Below are 22,001 nucleotides of genomic sequence, written 5' to 3' on the forward strand. Positions count from 1 at the left end.
TGGATAACTACGATAGAGAATATATAAGACCATTCTTCTTTATTGTTACAGTAATTCTTGAAACTCTGCATGAAGAGAAATAATAAACATTAATCAGAATTGCCTGATCACCATAGCTTTTAACAGGGCAATTGATCAACCTACAAATTATGAATACTCCTATAAAAATGTAATGAATTACCAACAGAATTGGATCCCTTTAGAACATGTTCCCCATATTTGTTACTGTCACCATGAGTCCTAAAACTAGTATTTGTCCTAGAACTGAAGTAATACATTTTTATATAATCCTTTTTATAATTAGCTATAATTATTCAACTGATTTCAGATCACTCTTGTGAGGGTTTAAGTGTGGTCAAAATGAACAATACGGCAGCAGAAAATTTGCTGGGTGATTTAAAATATAGAGTCAAAAAGACTGAAGAAAGTTCTCTGCTGGTTCTGTAGATCTGACAGATGATAGGGCAGATTTGATAAAGACCGCACATAAACACATAGAACATACTGGACAGTAAGCAGTCAAAGTGTTCCAACTAAGAATGCTAGAAATATGAAATGGGTGAAGCTTCCTCTTTCATTTTGATAGACAAGGCTATAGGGGGAAAATACAGCCTGTTAATTAAAGGTACTTAGAACAGAGATAGAAGACTTCCTTTTCATGGAGTGGATTCCTTACTAGATTGGAGTACTAGGTTTCATTTCCCAAGCACTACGTGGGATTGTTTCTATTTTTTTTATAATTAGGCATTCTACACAATCAGCTATAAATGTGAAATAAATTTTAAGTGCTTAATTTTCTACAGTGGTATGATAAAAAAAACAAAAACTACAAATAGTAGATTAAGAGTTTGTCTTCTTCCAGTCAACATTTTCCAACTTTTTTTTTCTGGAGTTTGAAATTTTTTTCCAAAGCCATTTGGTGGAATAGAGCCAGAAAAAAATCCTGATATATATTATTGTTTCATTAAAAGAAATGGCTATGTAGCCTTGTTGGGATAATTGCAGTTAGTTACATAGCATAGATTTTGTTGCTAAACAGTTTAACATGAAAATTTTTTAGTCTTATGTCTACTAATAAGTAAATTGGGATGTTTACTCACATAAATTTCTTTGAGTTCTGTTCTGTGTTCCCATCCCAGGTCAATATATGCAATTGCACGATTTAGTAATTGAAACACCATCAGTTTTGTGGCAATAGGTTCTACCTAAAGAAAAAGTAGGTGGACAAAAACTGAAAAAGCCCAAATATTAGTGTAGATATATGAACACCAACTAATGCTAGGACAAAAATGATATTTCAGTGCTTTATAACATCACACAATGTTTTATATGGTCCTATAGGCAGAATTAAAGGGGAATGGAATATGTAAAAAAAATCCCCTTGTCATTGCTTAATTATGAAAACAGTTTGTGTAGATGGCAATTTTAAATAAATCAGCAGATAAAATTTGCAAAGTATTCTGTTGGCTGGCAGTCACAAAAAAGGGCTGTAATCCACAATATAAAGCAACAGAATTGTTTTGAGCATGATAGTGGTTTCAAATTGTGTGAATTGTTATGTTAAATATCTGGAGATGCCATCTTGTTTATCCCAGTGTAGAGAATATGGTTTTATTTCTGTCTGAAGTTTTATACATTTTGTGAGCAATTAGTTTCTGAAGTTTTTTTTTAAGCATGTCATATTATAAAAATGTGTACTGGATGACTTTAATCTCTTCACAGCTCTTTGAAACCTAAACTAAATTGTGAAATTAATACTTAAAATGGCTACCACTCAGAAAATAGAACATTTCTGTAATAGATTTATCACTCTTGTGTCTGATTTTATAATTTATCATAAATTGTATCATAACAGAAGCACATGATTTATTAAATATATAAAACTATATTGAAGGTTTCAAATCTTAGTCCTTATTTCTGCAATTTCTTTAACCATGTTGTTTATTTCTTGATATATAGGGTAAAAAGTATGCTTTGACTACTGAATTTCGTAGATGGAATTAAAGAAAAGATTTTTCATTTCTCTTCATCTTGCAAATAATATAACATAGTCAGAGTTAATTAAGTTATGTCTACTTGTTAAGTCTTGAGTTCCTAGAAAAAGCGAGGCTTTTGTGAGTAACTAACAAGTAATTAGAAAATGTACCTAATCTTACAGAAAATAAAGGTGAACTCATCAGTTGCTGAATTACAGCAACCATTCCATTGGAGTTGAGAAAGATTATATTATCTGGGAATAGAATAAACCTCTGCAAATATTTTCTTGCTTTTTCAATATGACATATGGGGAACTATTACATAGAGGGAAGATCAAGGAGATTTCATTCAAATTCAAAACCAGAAAGGATCTTTAGTCAGTCACTCTCTTGTTTCACATGACTATTGAACATCTGAAAAAAAGAGACTGATTATAAATGAAGGTAGGGATTATATGGTCTATATCCTGCAGGAGAGTTAAGAGTACAGTTTAATAAACCTAAATCTGCATGTGAATTACATTTAGATTTCAGGTGGAGAAGAGATATAATTTGGAACAAACTAATCTGATACCAAGAGATACCAAGTACTGTATATCATTGGAATTGTCTTAAATATTGTGGTTGTGGTTCTTATTTGAGAATTTCTTATGAGGTATCAACAATTTAACAGCTTCAGCACTTCAAACTATTCATGATATTGATAACCACCTATCAACCACACTTGATAAATAGCATTATTTAGCAAGGAAGCTGTACAATTTTAAAATCATAGTAACTGAACAAAATCAAGAAATAAATAAAACAAAGCAAATCCAAAATACATGGTATATAATCAAAGAAAGTTCACATTTTCACCATTCAATTAAAATTTTACATAGAAATCATTAAGTTGCTTAAGTTCTTGTTAAATCAATTTCTCAAAAGGGAAAGCCAGCATAGAAAAGATAATTATCCCATGCTTTGGTTACCTTTATGTAAACAGTGACTTTCAGGCAGCCTGCATAAATATATCTAATGCAAAGAGAAACTATTAAAGATCATGAAATAATAAGGAAGGTATTGAATGCCAAGGATAAATATAAGAAAAGAAATAAGTCTATGTTTCCTCTTCCCTGCTTTGTAAAGAAATTTACTCGGTAGATATATAATAGGTTAGATTGCAAGATTTGATTGTTAATAACTAGACCATTGTGTCTTTTGAGACACAATAGTCTAGTTCAACTGACTGGTTTCATTATCTTCAAATAAACAACATAATAAAAGTATTAGATTTGAAAATCTTATAACCTGTAACTTAGAACATCTGCTGAGTCTTATTTATAAATTGTTGATAGTGTATGATTTGGAAACCAAAAAGTCAAAAATTGTATGATTGCATGGATAAAGAATTTAGATGCAATAACAGATATGCAGCAACTGGAATTTCAGTTGAAGAAGAATAGTCCAAATGTGATATTTAAAGTAAATTGAAATACCCTATTTCCCTGAAAATAAGCCCTATCATGATTTTTCAGGGTGCTTGAAATATAAGCCCTTCCCCGAAAATAAGCCTCAGTTAAGATTGTCAGCCAGACGGATGCATTTAGAATGGTATTTCCCTGAAAATAAGACCTAATGCGTCTTTTGGAACAAAAATTAATATAAGACCCGGCCTTATTTTTGGGCAAACACAGTAAGATCTCTCGTTATATTAATACATTCATTATTATATTGCTAAAACAAATAATTCATTATCTAAATATTAGAAATGTAACTAGCAGGTTAGATCATTCCTTCATACTTTGAAGCAATATTGTAAAGCTCAGTTTTGGAAAATGATTCGTGCCAGAATGAATCAATTTCAGGTTCCATTTCAACTTGTATTATTTTAATTAAATTTTTCTTAAACATTAAATTATTGGCTTTGTTGCATTAATACTATATATCTCTTACTGAAAAGAACGTTTAATGTACTCTATGGAAGAATGGACAACCAAGCTTTCAAAATATACTTTGTTGTTCAGAATAATTTCATATCTAAAAGTAAACATTCCCAAATTCTAATTCAATACAAACAAAATATATGTTTCCTGTGCATAAAGTCTATATTTTAAATTTATGTACTTTATACAGCTTTAATAATGATTTTCATTCATTTTAACATGAATGGTTATTCATAAACAATTAATGTTATACAGGTAGTCCTCAACTAATTGAACCCAAATTTCTGTTGCTAGGTAAGACGGTTGTTAAGTGACTTTTGTCTCATTTTACGATCTTTCTTGCCACACTTGCCACACTTTCTTGTTAAGTATCGCTGCACTTGTTTAGTTAGTAACATGATTGATAATGGCTTCCCCATTGACTTTGCTCATCAAAAGATTGAAAAAGGGATCATATGACCCCAGGACACTGCAGCCATCGTAAATATGAGCCAGTTGCCCAACGTCTGAATTTGGATCACATAACTGACTATGGGGATAATAAAATGTTGATAATAAAAAGTGTGAAAAATGGTCGTGAGTTACTTTTTTCAGTGCTGTGGTTACTTCAAACAGTCATTAAATGAATGATTATAAATCAAGGATTACATATATTAGAAAGTTATATATTCTGGGACTTTTATAAAATAAGACTACAATTCTGTTCTGCTTATCTAGGAGTAATCTCTTTAAAAACAGTATGTAAGATTTAAAGCATATATAGAAGGGTACTTTTAAAAAACCCACTTTTTTGAGACTACATCTCTCGCTCTACTGAAACAAAGAAAACTGATCCTTACTATTTTTTTTCTTTACTGCAAGAGAACACACGTGGGCTATTCTGTGAATCAGACAGAAAAAGAAAAAAGTCTTTCCAACTAGGACTGCAATCTGAGATACCAAATCCTTGTGCCAATATGTCCAGATTTGACAGAAGCCCCCTGAGGCTCTGTTTTTGGCAGCACAGTGTGGTTTTTGTAGTTTTATTGCCAGGGCCCTGGTGGTTGGTTAAATTCTGCTTTTATGACCTAATGTAGCTCTCCAGGTTTCCACTTGAGCTGACATTTGTTTATCTGACTGTTTTGCATATTATATGACTAAACAGACAAGGGGAGCTCTGACAGGCAGGGAAATGGCTGATACTCAATCTGCTGTGAGCCAAAAGAATGGAAAGATCAGTGAGAACTTGTTAAGAAATTATCTCTGACCCCTCAAAGGAAAATAAAAAGATACATGGGAAAACTTGTTCTGATATGAGTTAGAGCAAGTTTTTGTCTTTTTTCTTTTTCAGTAGAGATGTCATTTGTGAATAATGTATCATTAAATAAACTTCCCACAAGGATTGCATGATAAGTTATGTTTGCATATGATTCAGCAATATTTTGATATTAGTATTTCTCTGATTTTTTTTCACAATTATGAAAAACCAGAATTATGCTTCTTCACCTACACTGCAATGCAATTTAGTGTGGGGAAGCGGGGAAATATACAATATTTGCAGGACTTGGCATTGGTTTCCTTTTTCTTGTAATCATACTTGGAAAATCTAGATACCAGATCAGTATAAAATGTGCAAATGTGTACACACACACACACACATGGTTCTGCTATATTTCACGCTAAGTGTCATTAAGCAGTACTGGACAGTGCAAATTGAGTTTCATATCTTTTTAAAAAATCGTATACTGTATCCATAGAACCAGCAGTTGTAAGTGCCTTGAATAACAATAACTCTTTTTCAGATTGTTACAGTAGTAATGCTTGTTTTCATTTCAACCCAATTTCATATATGTTTCAATCAGGAAGGACATCACATTCAAGTTGATATGAATCTAAGTTAAATTGAACTTCAACCTCAAGGTGAAATGAAATGGTTGAAATGAGCTTCTTAACTGGGTGGTGGAGAATATTTGAACTTCACAGCATTATAGTATAATTTGCTTTATGATAGTCTGGCTATTTGCCAATTTAGCCCAATATTGTCTAGTGTGAATCATAATTACTTTCCAGTTACTTGCCTTGGATCAATTAAATTGAGTTCCTGTCATCAGCAGGATCTCAGGACATCATACAACTCAATTCTGATATAGTTTCTTGAAAGAGAAAGGAGCAGAAAAAACATATCGTGAAACAAAGAGCAGTCCAGATTCCAGGCGCATTATTATATAGAGATAAAGATCTTGGACCAAGCAAGTACACATGAAGGAAGCTTTTAGATTCTAAAATAATCTAAAAGATTCTTAAATACGAGATGAGAGATGAGATATTCATTTCATAAAATAAATATGCACAAAACCAAGACTCTGGGCTATTAAATGTTGAATTCTCTTTTGCTACAGTAGTCTGATTCAGAGATGAAAGATAACTTAGTTTAGGTCAATTTTTAAACAATTCTAACTCTGGCAAAGGTTTCTAGCAATTTAGATTGCATACTTTAAATTTATACTACAGTCTTTACCTTAAAAATTACGCACGTAATTGAACATACAGAAAAATGTCATACAAACATGGTACCAAAAAGTTTAATATATTGGTCATTAGGTCCTGAAAAGAAGTAATAAATGCTTTTGATCTTTCTTTGAAGCAGCAGTACAAGGTTAAACTGCCCTTTCAGAAACAACCAGATGCCCATAAAAGCGGATTCTTTTCTTTAATAGGAAGTTGCTAAGGCCTGTCCAGCTGTGCTGGTTTGTAAACAGATTAGTTTTAAACACTCAGTAGCTCTGATTTACTTTATTTAAAGCGGTATGTTTTAGCCTATTGGCCAGCCTCAACAAGCTGTGCAATGTCCTGCAGATTTCCGTCAGCTAAAAATGGCCATTAGGTAATTACACTCAAAGTTAAATAGGCATATTTAAGACAAGAGTTGTTTACTTTCCATTTTACTCACATGTTCCAGTGTTTTTTTTAAAAAGAATATTTCTATTTGGTCTTTTTGATCTTTTGTGCTTGTGTTGGGATTTGGAAATAGAAGCTAATATGTTTTTTTAGCACAATGACAAACTCTTTTGATGCAAAGAGTAACAGCTGTATGAAACATACCTATCAGCTAGCTAATGACAGAGTTTCATTCTGTCACCTCAGTGACCATAATAAAGAACCAAGCTAAGCAATTTCTTTATCTTCCCCATTGAAATGGCATGTAGTCTGCACGTTTTATATTCTTCATTGAAAAACAGAAGCAAAAGAAATACACCTACCACAGAAAATTGTGCCCCCAATTTTACTTTTTCAGCTTTTTTTAAAAAAGCTATTGTCCGATTCAGTAAGAAGGGACTTTTAAAAATACCAGTTATCTTGCCATGGTATAGAAAAATTATAACACTATCGAATATTTCACATCTTATTTACAATATATCATTACATTAGTTTTACTTTTTCTACTGTTCACTTGAGAATTTAAATGAACATGCTGGTATAATTAAATATATTCTGTTGATTTTTCATTTGATTTTTTAAAAAAACTGGAAACATTTTAAAAATAAACTCATGTTCTGTTTCTAATTGTTGAAATACTTCATTATTCTCACCAAGATCTATATCCCCTACCCATGAACAAGAAATCACTTGTATATGATATCATTGCCAGTTTGGTCTATGATTAAGTGACCAGAGTAAAAACCAGAAGACTTTGAATTCTAGATCCAACTTAGGCATGAAAAGTCAATGTATAACTGGACTGATCATTCTCTTTATACCCCATTATGTATTGAGAATAAATGTCTTTTTTTTAAAAGAACAATGGAAAATTGTCCAGAATCTGAATCTGTGTATTGTGTACCTGTGTATTGTGAATTTCTATAAAACACTCAGAAGATTATGGGATGACAGACCTTTTAAAAAGTCTGCTTTATTTTTATTCCTTCTATCTTACATTTTTTTTGGAGTAGAAACTGGTTATGATTGATTGATGAATGATTAATTCATACATACCTGTCTATTTTTTTTATTTGATTTGTCAATCGCTTACAAGATAATAGTTATAAGTATAAACATCGTTATGAATACATGAAATGGATACAAATAAGAAAAATAAAAAGAATCAATAGGACAGGGACGGTTGGTGCGTTTATGCATGCCCCCCTATAGACCTCTTAGGAAAGAGGTGAGGTCAATAGTCTAAGGTTAAAGTTTTTTGGAGTTTGGGGAAGAAACCACAGAGTCAGGTAGAGTATTCCAGACATTGACCACTCTGTTGCTGAAGTCGTATTTCCTGCAATCAAGTTTGGGGCGGTTAACCTTGAGTTTGTATCTGTTGTGTGCTCTTGTATTGTTATGATTGAAGCTGAAGCATTCATTGACAGGTAGGACATTGCAATGTATGATTTTATATACTATATTTAGATCAGACCGAAGGCGGCGTAGTTCTAGGTTGTCTAGGTCTAGAATTTCAAGTCTGGTGGCATAAGGTATTCAGCAACAAGTAGAGGACTGGAGAACTCTTCTTGTGAAATATTTCTGGACTTTCTCAACTGTGTTAATATCAGATACGTAATGTGGGTTCCAGACTGATGAGCTGTATTTGAGTATTGGTCTAGCAAATGTTTTGTATGCTCTAGTTAGTAGTGTGGTATTACCAGAGAAGAAGCTACATAGGATTAGGTTAACAACTCTTAATGGCTTTTTGGCTATGTAGTTACAGTGGGCTCTAGCACTTAGATCATTAGAGATGAGTAATTTAGTGTTTCTTAACCTCAGCAAGATATGTGGAATTCAACTCTAGTTGGCTGAAAAATACTGGGAGTTGAAATTCATACATTTTAAAATTCTTGAGATTAAGAAACACTGGTCTACAGTAGTTTATTAAAACCATTACAAATAAGGGACTTTCTATCATTATTTCCAGTGATAATAGTATCTTTAAGTAAAAATGGTTACCTGCTGAGCTGAGATTAATAGCTGGGATGCAAAAGCTGCTAACTCCCATTTTCAACTTGCTCAAATAATACTAGGAAAGTATTTACTAAATTTGTCATTCAGCCATTTCAGACTGCTGTTGCTCACATGCATGGTGATTTTTTAAAAAATTATGCCTCTCTCTTTCATTAGATCAAACCAAGGAAAACGGAAAACCAAAAATATAATTAAAATAAACCCATAAATATTAAAAATGTCAAAATATATAAAATATGAATATTAAAAGCTGATATTTTTGTTCCATTCAATAGAAAATCCAGAGTGATATTAATGGCAACTTGCCCCATTCATTTAGATTTTTTATCATTACAAGAGAGTGATTCCAGTATTTTGAATCATAATAATATAATAGGGTTTGTATTCACTTTTGCACCATGTGGTAGAACAATGACAATCTAGATTAAAAACCCTCTATATCTGACTTATGGACATTAGTGGCACAATCTTTGAATTAAGCAGTCTAAAATTTACAACAATAAATATATAAAGAAATAGGAATAACATGTAGTTTCAGCATCTAAAAATAAATCCAATGTAATTCTTTTGACATTTCTTTGGGGCTCTCCAATTGACTCCTTCAACATAAGAGGCTCTATCCTAAACCTTACTATGATAGGTGTCCTTCAGACTAAATGCATTTGGACAATGTATCTGCTGGAATTCCCAAGGAGCATAATGTGGTGAAACTACACCATATGATAACCATAGTAGTTACGTATTTTTGATAGATGGCACATGTGAGTATAAAGTGTGCACATTTTACAGTTTGTAGGAAAGGATTTAATGTATTAACAATAGATGAATATCAATATCAGTATAAAAGTGAGCCATATGTACCATTAGTTTAGTTTTTGCTATTTTCAAAAAATGCCTTCATTAAAAACATGACTGGAAAGTGGCACTCAGAAAATTGCTTCAGAACAGCCTTTGTCCCCTTGGTAGAATAATATGGACTCCTCTCAAACTGACAGCTAGATAAGATTTCAGGTCAGCACAGCAGTTGCATTTTTGCCTCAAATATCAAAATGTAGCACACAAGAAACTGAAAGAAACCAGACTATAGTGGTGGTACCCAGAGGAAAAGCAAGCAATCGACATTCAATGAGGGCCCAGATTGCTGGAGGCAATATGCTGACTCTTTAAACTGCTTAGAGAGGGCTATAAAGCACTGTAAAGTGATATATAAGTCTATTGCTATTCAAGAAATCCATGGATTACCTACTGATTAATTTTTAATTGTACTTTTTAAATTGTACTCCCTAATTATATGTATTGTAGGTCCTTATGTGTAAACTTGCATTTAAACTATGTTCATATCACATAGGTGTAGGTGTATCTGCATTCAGCTGATGCAGGTGAGGCTAAATGATAAGTGATAAATGATAACTGGAACAACTAGTAACCAACAATACTAGGCTTAACAACTGCCTCGATCTCATCTTCTGCAAAAGTTTGAATTCAATTTATGGAATACAAATTAAAGAATCCTTTTCCAACAGTGACCACAACATGATTGACTTTTGTCTCAACATACGTCCACACAATAATCATCACAACGACAATCCCCAATTATAACTTCAAAACAGACAACTATGATCTTATAATCAACGATCTCTCTTCCTTTGATTGGCAATTTCTATTCACTGGATGCAATACTGTTGAAGACCATTACAACATATTCTTACTAAAAATCAAAAGAGCCATCAAACTATATGTACCAATAACAACTCCCAAAACCAGGAAAAACAGATTACCCATTACAATAAGGAAGCTTCAATCCAAAAAGAGATCACTTTGGTGAAAAAACAAATCTGGTCACATTGCCAACTTCAAAAGCCGATACAAAAATCTATGCCACCAGATAAAAACTGAATGCACTAATTATCACATTAAACCTACGCACAAATTCCACCTGTGCTTTCTACAATTTTGTAAACAACAAACTAAAGGTCTCAAGGTCCATCCCACCCCTGAAAGGACCTAATAGCAAAGACTGCAATGACGACACCATCAAAGCAAACCTCTTTAATACATTCTTTGGCTGAGTATTTGTAAACAGCAATGGTCAAGCCCAGTATTTCCTAGTCAAACCACACACAACTACAATGATCTAAAACATATTGATTTTACATAAGACAATGTTGAAAAAACACTACGCAATCTAAAACCATCCCTATCTATTGGACCGGATGGAATATGTGCCTACTTCTTAAAAAAGCTATCTACTGCCATAGCCGAACCTCTAAGCACCTCTTTGAAAAACCTTTCAGGACCAGCTCCTTGCCAAACTATGGTCACAAGCCACAATCATCCCCATCTTCAAAAAGGGAGACCCCAGCCTAGTTGAAAATTACAGACCAATCTCCTTATGCTGCATCACCTGTAAAGTCATGGAATCAATTATTAATCAATCCATTATCCTCCACTTAGAGACAAACAACCTACTCTCTAATAAATAATTTGGTTTCAGAAAAAAACTATCCTGCAATGTACAACTCTTACACTGCAAAAACATATGGACTACACCAGGGGTCCCCAACCACCGGTCCAGCGGACCGTGCACGTCCATGGAACAACTCCTACCGGGCCGCTGGCTTGCTGGGCGCCGCCATCTTTTTCATGAAAAAGTGCTTCTGGTGAGCTTTTCGGGTAGAAAGCTCACCGAAGCACGCCATCAAAAAGATGGCGGCGCTAGCTTTCGATGAGCTTTTCCGGGTAGAAAGCCATTTCTACCTGGAAAAGCTCACGAAAGATAGCGCCGCCATCTTTTTGATGAAACGTGCTTCCGTGAGTCACCGGAAGCACTTTTTCATTAAAAAGATGGCGGCGCCCAGCTGATGCCGGTACCGGGCCGCGCGCCCAGCTGATGCCGGTACCGGGCCGCGGCGTCAAAAAGGTTGGGGATCACTGGACTACACAACTCAACCAGGGCAAAGCAATAGACGCAATCTACATAGACTTCTGTAAAGCCTTTGATTCAGTAGTACACAACAAACTACTACTAAAACTAAAATCTTATGGTATCTCTGAACACCTACATAACTGGATAGAAGCATTCCTGTCAAACAGACAGCAAATGGTCAAAATTGGGAGCATCCTATCAAATTTTGTACCTGTCAACAGTGGTGTCCCCCAAGGCAGTGTTCTAGGACCAACTCTCTTCATACTCTCCATAAATGACCTCTATGATCATATTAAGAGCAACTGCATTCTCTTCACTGATGATGTAAAGCTATTCAACACCACAGACAATACTACAAAAAGACCTTGACTATGTATCAGAATGGTCAATCAAATGGCAACTTAAAATCTCAACAAATAAATGCTCTGTCTTACATATTGGCAAAAAAATTCAGAAAATAAAATACAAGCTAAATAATCAAGACCTTGTTGAGGCTCCAAACTTTGTCAAGGACCTTGGAGTACTCATCTCTAATGATCTAAGTGCTGGAGCTCAGTGTAACTACATAGCCATTAAGGCATTAAGAGTTGTTAATCTAATCCAACATAGCTTCTTCTCTGGTAATACCACACTACTAACTAGAGCATACAAAACATTTGCTAGACCAATACTCAAATACAGCTCATCAGTCTGGAATCCACATTACATATCTGATATTAACACAGTTGAGAAAGTCCAGAAATATTTCACAAGAAGAGTTCTCCAGTCCTCTACTTGTTGCTGAATACCTTATGCCACCAGACTTGAAATTCTAGACCTAGACAACCTAGAACTATGCCACTTCTGGTCTGATCTAAATATAGTATATAAAATCATACATTGCAATGTCCTACCTGTCAATGAATACTTCAGCTTCAACCACAACAATACAAGAGCAAACAATAGATACAAACTCAAGGTTAACTGCACTAAACTTGATTGCAGGAAATACAACTTCAGCAACAGAGTGGTCAATGTTTGGAATACTCTACCTGACTCTGTGGTTTCTTCCCCAAACCCCCAAAACTTTAACCTTAGACTGTCTACTATTGACCTCACGCCTTTCCTAAGAAGTCTGTAGGGGCTGTGCATAAGCGGACCAACCGTGCCTACCGTCCCTGTCCTCTTGTTTCTTTTTATTTTAAGTATCTATCTCATGTATTCAAAACTATGTTTATTCTTATACCTGCATCTTGTAAGCGATTGACAAATCAAATAAATACTAAATACTAAAATAAGTAGATAAACATTCTCTAGATTTGACAAAGGAATCCAGAGAGGGAATTGCCCATGGACAAGCAGTCTGTGGCCATATATTGGCCCCATCTCTTTTCAGAACAAGCACTGTAAAGATGAAAAATTGAAATCCAATCTAAGAAGAACCTTGCTGTTTTAATGTACCTAATATAAGCATTGCTTAAATTGTATCAGAAGCAACAGAATATTCCAAAAGATTTTATGTAAAAATTGACAAAGTGTATGTTATAATGAATATGTTAGCCTTTATGGCAATATGAGAATTTTTTAGTTGGTTTTGCTCACTTTGGGTTCTATGCACAGATTCTAATAAGTTTAGACTCGGGTAAAAAGTAAATTCTTTAAAAGTTTGTGTAGGTAGTCTGACCTTGTATGAAGCATATATTTTGTTAAAATTTAAAACTCTGTCCAGCATCTTGCCTATTTTCTATGACATGCCAATTAAGCATGCTTCTTTTATTAACATTCTTTTAAATGAAATAATTGCTGTAGTTATTGTGCTGGTGAAGACATTTGATTTCAATAAAACCAACAGACAGATCTTAAACATAGTTCTAGACTTTAGTGATTTGTACTTTATGATACTTGAGGTATTTTAGCCCTTTTATAAATATATAATAAATAGATAAATTTTAATATGGTCCATTTATTTTTTTAATTTTTTCAACCTTGTTAAAGTTTCTTGCAATACAGAAGATTTAAGTGTAATGAAATTTAAACTGCTGTGTAATGAAATTTAAATTAAATTAAAATTAAAAAGCACTACAAAGGTATCAGGCTGAAATCCAGCTATGGGCTGGATTTTTGTAAAAAAAACTTACGAAATTGGGAATCATAAAAAACCTTCCTAATGGGAGAAAAATTGGCTTTTTACATCCTTTGTGAGAGAGCAAACTAAAAATAGCATAGAAATTCGCTTATCAAAATCTACACTTCACTCCTATGCAGGTTTGGAATGCAATACTATTCATTCTTTCCTGAGAATAAACTTATTTGTTACACTAAAACTTCATTCTGAAAATATATAATTGTTATATAATATTATTTAAACAAAATAAACAAATCAAAATGATTTGGTTGAGATCTGCATATGTGGGATTGATTGGGGTAGATTGCAAGGACGACTCCGAAATATAATATAAATATAATATATATATTTTATCTATATTTTAAGTTATTGTACATTATTACAATTTTATTTTGGATTGTATTTTATTTTATTACTATTTCATCTTAAATCGTATTTTGTCTAGATTCCATTTTAAATTGTATTTTATCAAGTAACATTTTAAATAGTATTTTATCAAATTTCATTTTGAATTGCTTTTATTAAATTTTAGTAACAAATTGTTGCTTGAACTTCGCACTTTGATATGGCCCAAGGGCTACTCAATAAAGACATTATTATTATATAATTTCATGCTCAGAATTTGAATTCCTTGCCTGAGTGAACTGAAAATCCTTAAGCTAAATATAATGGCCTCCAGACTCCATTAAAAAATATGTAAATAAACTGATAATTGATTATTTAAAGACTCATGATCTCAATGAGTTGTTTTTCTAATTTTTGCTTTTTAGAAGTTTGCATTTTTGCTTTAATTATACAGAACAATTCATTTTTTTTTAAAAGAATGTATTAAGCATATGGTAGTTGAACATTTTGGACAAGATGATGGGAAGATTTCTTATCTCCCAATAGGAAACATTTGAAATTTTATTTTAGTCATAATGAGAAATGATACTAGCAATGGAAGAAAGATGTATTTCATACACACACATAAATAGCCTTTTCCAATCTAACACCCTCCTACTATGCAGTATTACAGCTCCCATCACTCCAGACTACTATGCTGATTGTGCAGGATGGGATTCTTGAAAGTTGCCAATTTAGAGAAGGGTGCCATAAAATGTTTTAAAAGTCCTACCGCTTGGTAGGACTGGCAGGGTGGCAGTGATGGAATCTGAATTGAAATCTTTGAAATGAAATTGCCGCTACACTAATTTTGAAATGCTATCTCTTTCTCATACCCTCTTTCTTTCCAGGACATGACATTATTGATAAAACCCTAAATTTCAATAGGAAGCCATTGGCTAGAGATCTTCCAGTGCCTTTGAAAAGCAGACTATTTGATATTATTTTTTTTACGGTTGTGTATGAGGTGGAAAGTGCAGAATGATTGAATTCAGTTCTTTGTTTTCATCATCTTTCTAGTAAGCCAGTCAAATCCCAATAGACACTTTTATTATGTGAGGAATATATCATTGAGAGCTTGGCCAGAGGTCATGTCTTCTGGAAAACTAAAGACTAGCATTTAATGATACCTAAAACTTTGACAAGGAATTAAAGGTACATTTTATTTTACCAGAGGTTCTTTTTTCCACACAAACAGCAAGCCTTTATGTGACTGAAACTCAATCCAAATTATTTTATTTATTTAAGTGGGAAAGCAGATCAGTTGCTAGAAACCATGTGTATGGATTCTCAGAGAAATGTATTGTGGGGAAAGGAAGCATTGTTTTTCTAAGTTAAAAATGCTTGATATAAATGTTGGCATAGTAAAAAAAAATATACACAGCCAAGAGTTCTTTCTATGTCATTGCAGGTCAATGATCTATTGCAATTTCCACTCAAGATGGTGCCTTTTTATTAAGCAAAAGGACAGAAACAATCTTCACATGAGTATTCTCCACTGTAGTTGGATCATTGTTCCAACTTTAAGCCAGACTCTAAACTTCAGTATTAACTCATCTTTAATATGTCAGCAATGGTTACCATACTGTCATGAAAGACAAAAGGACACCTATGAATTATTTTTCTTTCTCTTTCAGATGATAATAACATAAGTCCTAATAAGTAGCTCAGGATGTGATTGCATAATTATCTAATATAGGTGGTGTCAAACTTGATTTCATTGAGGGCCGCATCAGGGGTGGGCATGGTCAGAGTAAGCGTGGCCTGCTTGACATCTGGCAGCCCTCTGCCATTGAAAACAGATCCCAGGAGGGTCAGCAGAGGCACCATGGGCCGGTCCTTCACTATTTCCAGGGTGGCTATTCACTATTTCCAGGGTGGGCCAGATCTAAGCACCCCACCGGCCGAATCCAGCCCACAAGCCTTGAGTTTGACACCCCTGATCTAATCCATAGTGTTTAAACTAAATTGAAACAAGTGTCAATTTTCATAAGAATGACTAGACTAATTTACTGTGTGGCTTATCTATATCACAGGTGTACCCCAAATCTATCTGTAGTCCAAACCTCCTCACGTGGTCTGGAGAGCTGCTTGTCTTTCTTCATTCTCCAATTAATCAATTTATCAGTCATGTACAGGTAGTTCCAATCAGCAAGAATACAAGTTTCTTACTATTCTTAACTGTACTTCTAACCCTGGAATTCCTGTTGACAAAGTATATATGTACTATTTATTTATTTATCTATCAAATTTATAGAGCCCTGTTTCCATCTACTAAAAGAAATCTGGATAGTAAACAGAAATAAAATACAACCATACAATATAAATTCAATTTAAAAGAAACAGGATACAACTCCCTGAAAATTATCTTGTCAACATTGCAGAAAACCAGAACCATGCCAGACCTCTATCAACATAATCGCAGTGGCTGGAACAAACCAGAACTTCACAACTTTCTAATGATTGATATCTAGATGACTGTCTGAATCTAGGTTTCAAGCAACGATTTGTTCAAGTCTTTTATTGTCAAAGAACTCAAGATGGTTTAGAAGAGAACTTTTTACAAAAACAAAATAATTTGTTAATTACAGTGTATGAAAGCAATCTTAAGAAAACAATCTTTGCTGACAAAACAAGTTTTTATCGGGTGGAGAGTGCACTTTTAAACATTGGATGAGATAGGAAATTCATGGAACTCTCTATTTCTCTGTTAGGTCCAAAGAATGGAGATATTATTAGGATTGATCAAATATTTTACTTCCATGAGCTGTTATTTTTCATCAGAACTCAAATGTCTTCTACTGATGGTGCCAAGAACTAAATAGTAGTTGAGACAGGCCTGAAAATAAGGTGCTCCTGAGTCCACAATCAGTGCTAGAAATTGTTTCCAAAAATTATCATTACAACAAAAATCTGTCCACACATATGTTTATTCCCTACAATCTTTCTTGATCTTAGTCATTTTGTTTTAGGGTGAAAAAAAAATCCTATTAGAGCAACAGAAGTGGGAAGTCCTTGCTAATCTATGCAAAATTCTCAGAAATTAACTACAACATTCCAATGTAAATGTTATACACCTCTACAGCAACAATGGCTTCTAATTGCTTTAAAGTAAACCAAGCTAATCTTTGTAATCCAGCTGCTAAATGACTACTGTGGGAAAATGTGGCTTACAGATAGAGAAGAAAGATGTGTGGCTTTTGCCAAACACCAGAGGAAACACCAAACACTTTTCAGAAGATAGTGGTAATTATATATGAGCTGCCATCATACTTACACAGAAGGGGCTAATTAGCCTTAGAGCTATATAAAGACCCCCTCCTTTCTTTCTTTTTTTCTTTTTTTCATTTGAACAGGTCTCCAGAGCAAAACAAGGGAACTGGTGCTGGAGGATAGAAGAAAGACATATGAGTCATAAATTGGAGGCAGAGGCACATTCCTTAGCAGACATCCTCTTTCTTGTAATTGGCAGGGACCTGTAAGTTGAAGCATTATGCCTTTATTTACCATAACAGCTCTTTTCACTGCTGCACATGGCTTGTTTCCACTTCTAAACCATTTCAGCTTCTTCGTTCTTAAAGACGGGAATTTTAGCACAGAACTTTTAGGAAGGCTCAAAAGCATATTCAGTTCACTTTAATGATCCTTTTTAAAGTATACTATACAAATTCTTTCTCTCTCATATTAACTATGGTGGCATCAATCCACCATAAATTGGGTAGCTAAAGCATTACTTTAAAACAGACAGGTACCTGCCTTCCTGCCAACAAAGGTTAAAACCTTAATCTTTTATGTACTGTAACATTCTGATTATTTCAAGAGTATTTGTTGATGGTAATTAACTCTAGAGTGGATTGGGCACACAGATGAGTAGTTTAGAAGGTTTTGTTTTGTGTTATGTATGACCTGTACTTGGATAATTGAGAAGTTTTAAAGGCCTTGCACCACATTAACCAGATAATAAATCTATTGTAATCCAGTACCAGAAGCAACAAAATAACTGAAGTAGTAAGTACTTCAGTGAACACTATATCTCTTTCATGATATTTTTCACAATGTTTGAGTCTAGAATAAATAACCACAGTTATAATTACTTGATAGTAAGAAAAAATAAATGTACATGTTGATGATGCAGAGCTTTCACTTACTTGCACTGAATTATGGCACAACATGCATCAGCAATCTCTTCTTTCTGCCAGTCCTAATAATGTTGTTTTCATATAGTCACCAAGCCATATCAGAAGCAGCCTTAAGTCCCCCATAACTATTCTGATGACAAAGGAATGTTTCTCTTTTTATCCAGGCATATGTATTTATGTATATAATTTGACATCTTTGTCAATTGTGCTATTGGAGGCATGATTGAGTGTGAGGTTGGCCCAGATTCAATGTTTTTTTAAATGGGTGAGACTATCTTCTTGGTCTCTAGGCTCTATCATTTGGTGCCATGATGATTTGGACATCAGAAGAACCTATATCTTTCAAATTGACCTTTTTTAATGTCTACAAGATCAGAGGATTCCCAAGTCTCACCCAATATCAGTTATTATCTTCTTTCCATAAACTTTGGTCATGTCCACCAGTAATTTGTTTTGGATTAGATATTTTTATAAAAGTGAACCAGAACTTTTCACTTTTGAAGAGTGATAAATGAAAGGATAATGAAATGTTGAATTATATTTCAAAATTTCAAAATGTATTTATTATGATGGGCATTGGGTCTTGAATGTCTTTTTGTTACAGATAAGGAACAATACACCTTTGGAAGAATGAGTGCTGATCTTTGAAGACATTCTGAACAAAATTGGCTAATTCTTAGCTTTTGAATTGACTGTACTGCTAGAGTGTCAAGATTGGACAATATAATACTGTATGGTTTCAGTTACCATGTTCAAGTATTGTATTGTTTTGTATATAATTTTACCATTTTTTCAAATAGCTTTTAAAGATAGTTTACAATGTGTTTCTATTCCATTGTATTATTTGTACTGTATGAAAAATAAATGTGAATAAAACTTCCAATAGTACTGCCATTACCTGCACTCATCTCTTGGTTACCTTGTAAGATAAATATAAAAATCTATATGCATCCTTGAGAATTTTATCAAAATAAAATTCCCCCTGGTAAAAATGATGCAATCTTATTAGAATAGAATGGTTAGAAAATATGCCAAAGGAGTTTTTAACTTACCATTACCAGTATTTTTTTTATCCCAGAAATCCTGAAGTCTTTTTTATTGCTAATGGAACATATTTTAATTATTATGATGGGTTGCACAGCCAGATATTTAGACTGGATGAAGCATTTTTATCCACCTACACACATTTGCATTGACTTCTTCCTAGGATGTGTCATATATACTATATATGCAGTGTGCTTTTTTAAATTAACAGTTGGAATTTTGATCAATGTACAGATTGTCAACGTTGTTTTGGTATGACACCAAGTGGGTTGGTAACCATTGAATGACCACTATGGTATCTTTTCTCTTTTTGCACAGTCTGCATTTTGAATCATTTGACATTTTTTCATTTCTGCCTTGATTGCAGAATAGCTTGCCCTAGAGCTTCAAAAATCAAGCCTTCTGTTTCTTTTTCCAAAGGTTCTGCTTGTGGTCCATTGCCAGGTTTTATCTTTATTATTTATATAATAAATATATCAATATATATTTATCTATATATTTGAAATTGACCACATAATACTTTTCCTTGCCAACAATTTGTTCTTGTCTTCATTACATTATTTCAATATTCACATTTTCTTTCCTGTACATTTAATAAGTTCCAATATTTAACTTACATCAGTGCTTGATCTTGGCTGTCTTTTATGTAATTAACCAATGGATGCTTTTCTTCAACAGTTTGTTTGATTTTCAGTAAACCTCTGCCTCCATTTCTATGAGGAAAGTATAATCTATCAATATCAGTACTGGGAAGTAATGTATAGTGTAAGGGTCCCCAACCTCATGGCCCACTACCAGGCCTTGTACCTTCTAGAACCAGGCCACAGAAGTGGTGGATGAGTGTGTGGATGCACTCATCCCACCATCTCACGTGGAACCATTCCCTTCCCTCCCTCCACCCGTCTGCAAAGCCGAAAAGGTTGGGGAACTCTAGTATAATGAATAGTCATTAGTTTTTAATTACTTTCAGTCTGAAACTAGGCTTCTGGTCTGAAACTGAGACTAATTCTGGGAAGAAATGAATATCATTTTAGAATTATGCAGATAATAATTCATCTGTTCTCTAGAACAAGATGAGGTAGCTGCAGGATTTTTGTAGCAATGTAAGTACCATTTATTATACCCAAGTAGCTCATATGGCCAACTGAACAGATAGAGAGACATTTTACTTTTAAGCATTTATTTTCCTTCCTTTTAACATCAATAAGAGATATACTATAAATAGAGTCTAGCACATTAGTAACAGATTGGAAAATAAAACAACATCAGATACATGATTCATAGGTCTGTCAGAATACTGAGGACATACTTCAGAACTAATGAAGCCTCTGGCTATTATTTGCCTTGCAGCACATAAGTTCTGTTTGTTGGTAAAGTAACACTTATTTGCTTCAAATTAACCCTCAATTGGTAATAGTGCATGAATTATTAATATTATAGTCAGCACATTTTGGGGCTTCAGCCACACAGGGAAGGAAAAATGATGTGCCACTTGAAGAAGGGGAAATTAGCTGTGGTTCCTTCTCACTGTGCACTCCCTTTCCACACATACTTTTGTCACTACTTACCATCTAGTTATCAGCTAAACAGGCATCCTACAGATGCCACTTCAGAGAACTGGTGTAGATATATAAGGCAATTGCCTCAGATGTATAAGGCAACTGCCCTGTCTGGTAGATCAGAGGACACTTACTAAATGCTTGGCTTAGTTTTCCATCTGTTCAGGCACAAACACACAAAGCAGCTAATTCAGTTTTCTTAATGAGTTTCCTCTACTCCCTTCCTCCTGTTTTCTTTAACAAACTACAAAAAAAATGGAGAGTTTTCTTACCATTCTGAGCCTATTTAGTTGCTTCTAATAAGACATTTTCTTACTGTGGCTTTGGGAGTTTCAGAATGAATAATTATCTTGTCTCTTGACTATAATTTAGTTATCATTTGAAATCCATACTTTGCCTTGTAGTTTATGTTATGGATTCTGCTTAAAGAAATTAAACAGGCAATAAGAATAACAAAATTGTTAATGGAATTTATTGATCCCAGTTTATGTGTTAATGATTTTAATTTCATGCTGAAGCAATGCTCTTATGTTTACTTTACACCAAAGAAATTAAAAGGGGCTCAACAACCAGGCACTAGAAAAAGTAACCCATTTGTTGTGTCAGATGAAGGGAAATATTATACTCAAAGCAAAAATAAAAAATACAAATCATTTCAATCTTGCCAATCTACTGTAATAATTGGTAAAATGCAATTGAAGCAGGTAGACTTTCCCACATCACAAAGTTTTTATCTAAAATAAATTAGCTGTAAACCTTTCCTTGGTTCTGAAATTAGATGGACTATGATCAATAAGACATGCTACCTTGAAGCATAAACTTTCATTCCTAACCATTGCATGAAAGATTTAATGAAAGTAAGGAATCTTATGTCATGGCCCACATTTATCATGTGTTTCTTCCCCACTCCCCTGATTTCCTATAGATGGCCATGGTTTGAAATAATTACATGGGGGCTCGTTCAAAGATAACTACAAACTACAGATAAACCACAGTTTAATCTTACAAGAAT

The sequence above is a fragment of the Notechis scutatus genome, chromosome Z, assembly GCF_049901735.1.
Source record: "Notechis scutatus isolate UNSWTSFEM ecotype Mainland chromosome Z, rNotScu1.2, whole genome shotgun sequence".
Lineage (NCBI taxonomy): Eukaryota > Metazoa > Chordata > Lepidosauria > Squamata > Elapidae > Notechis > Notechis scutatus.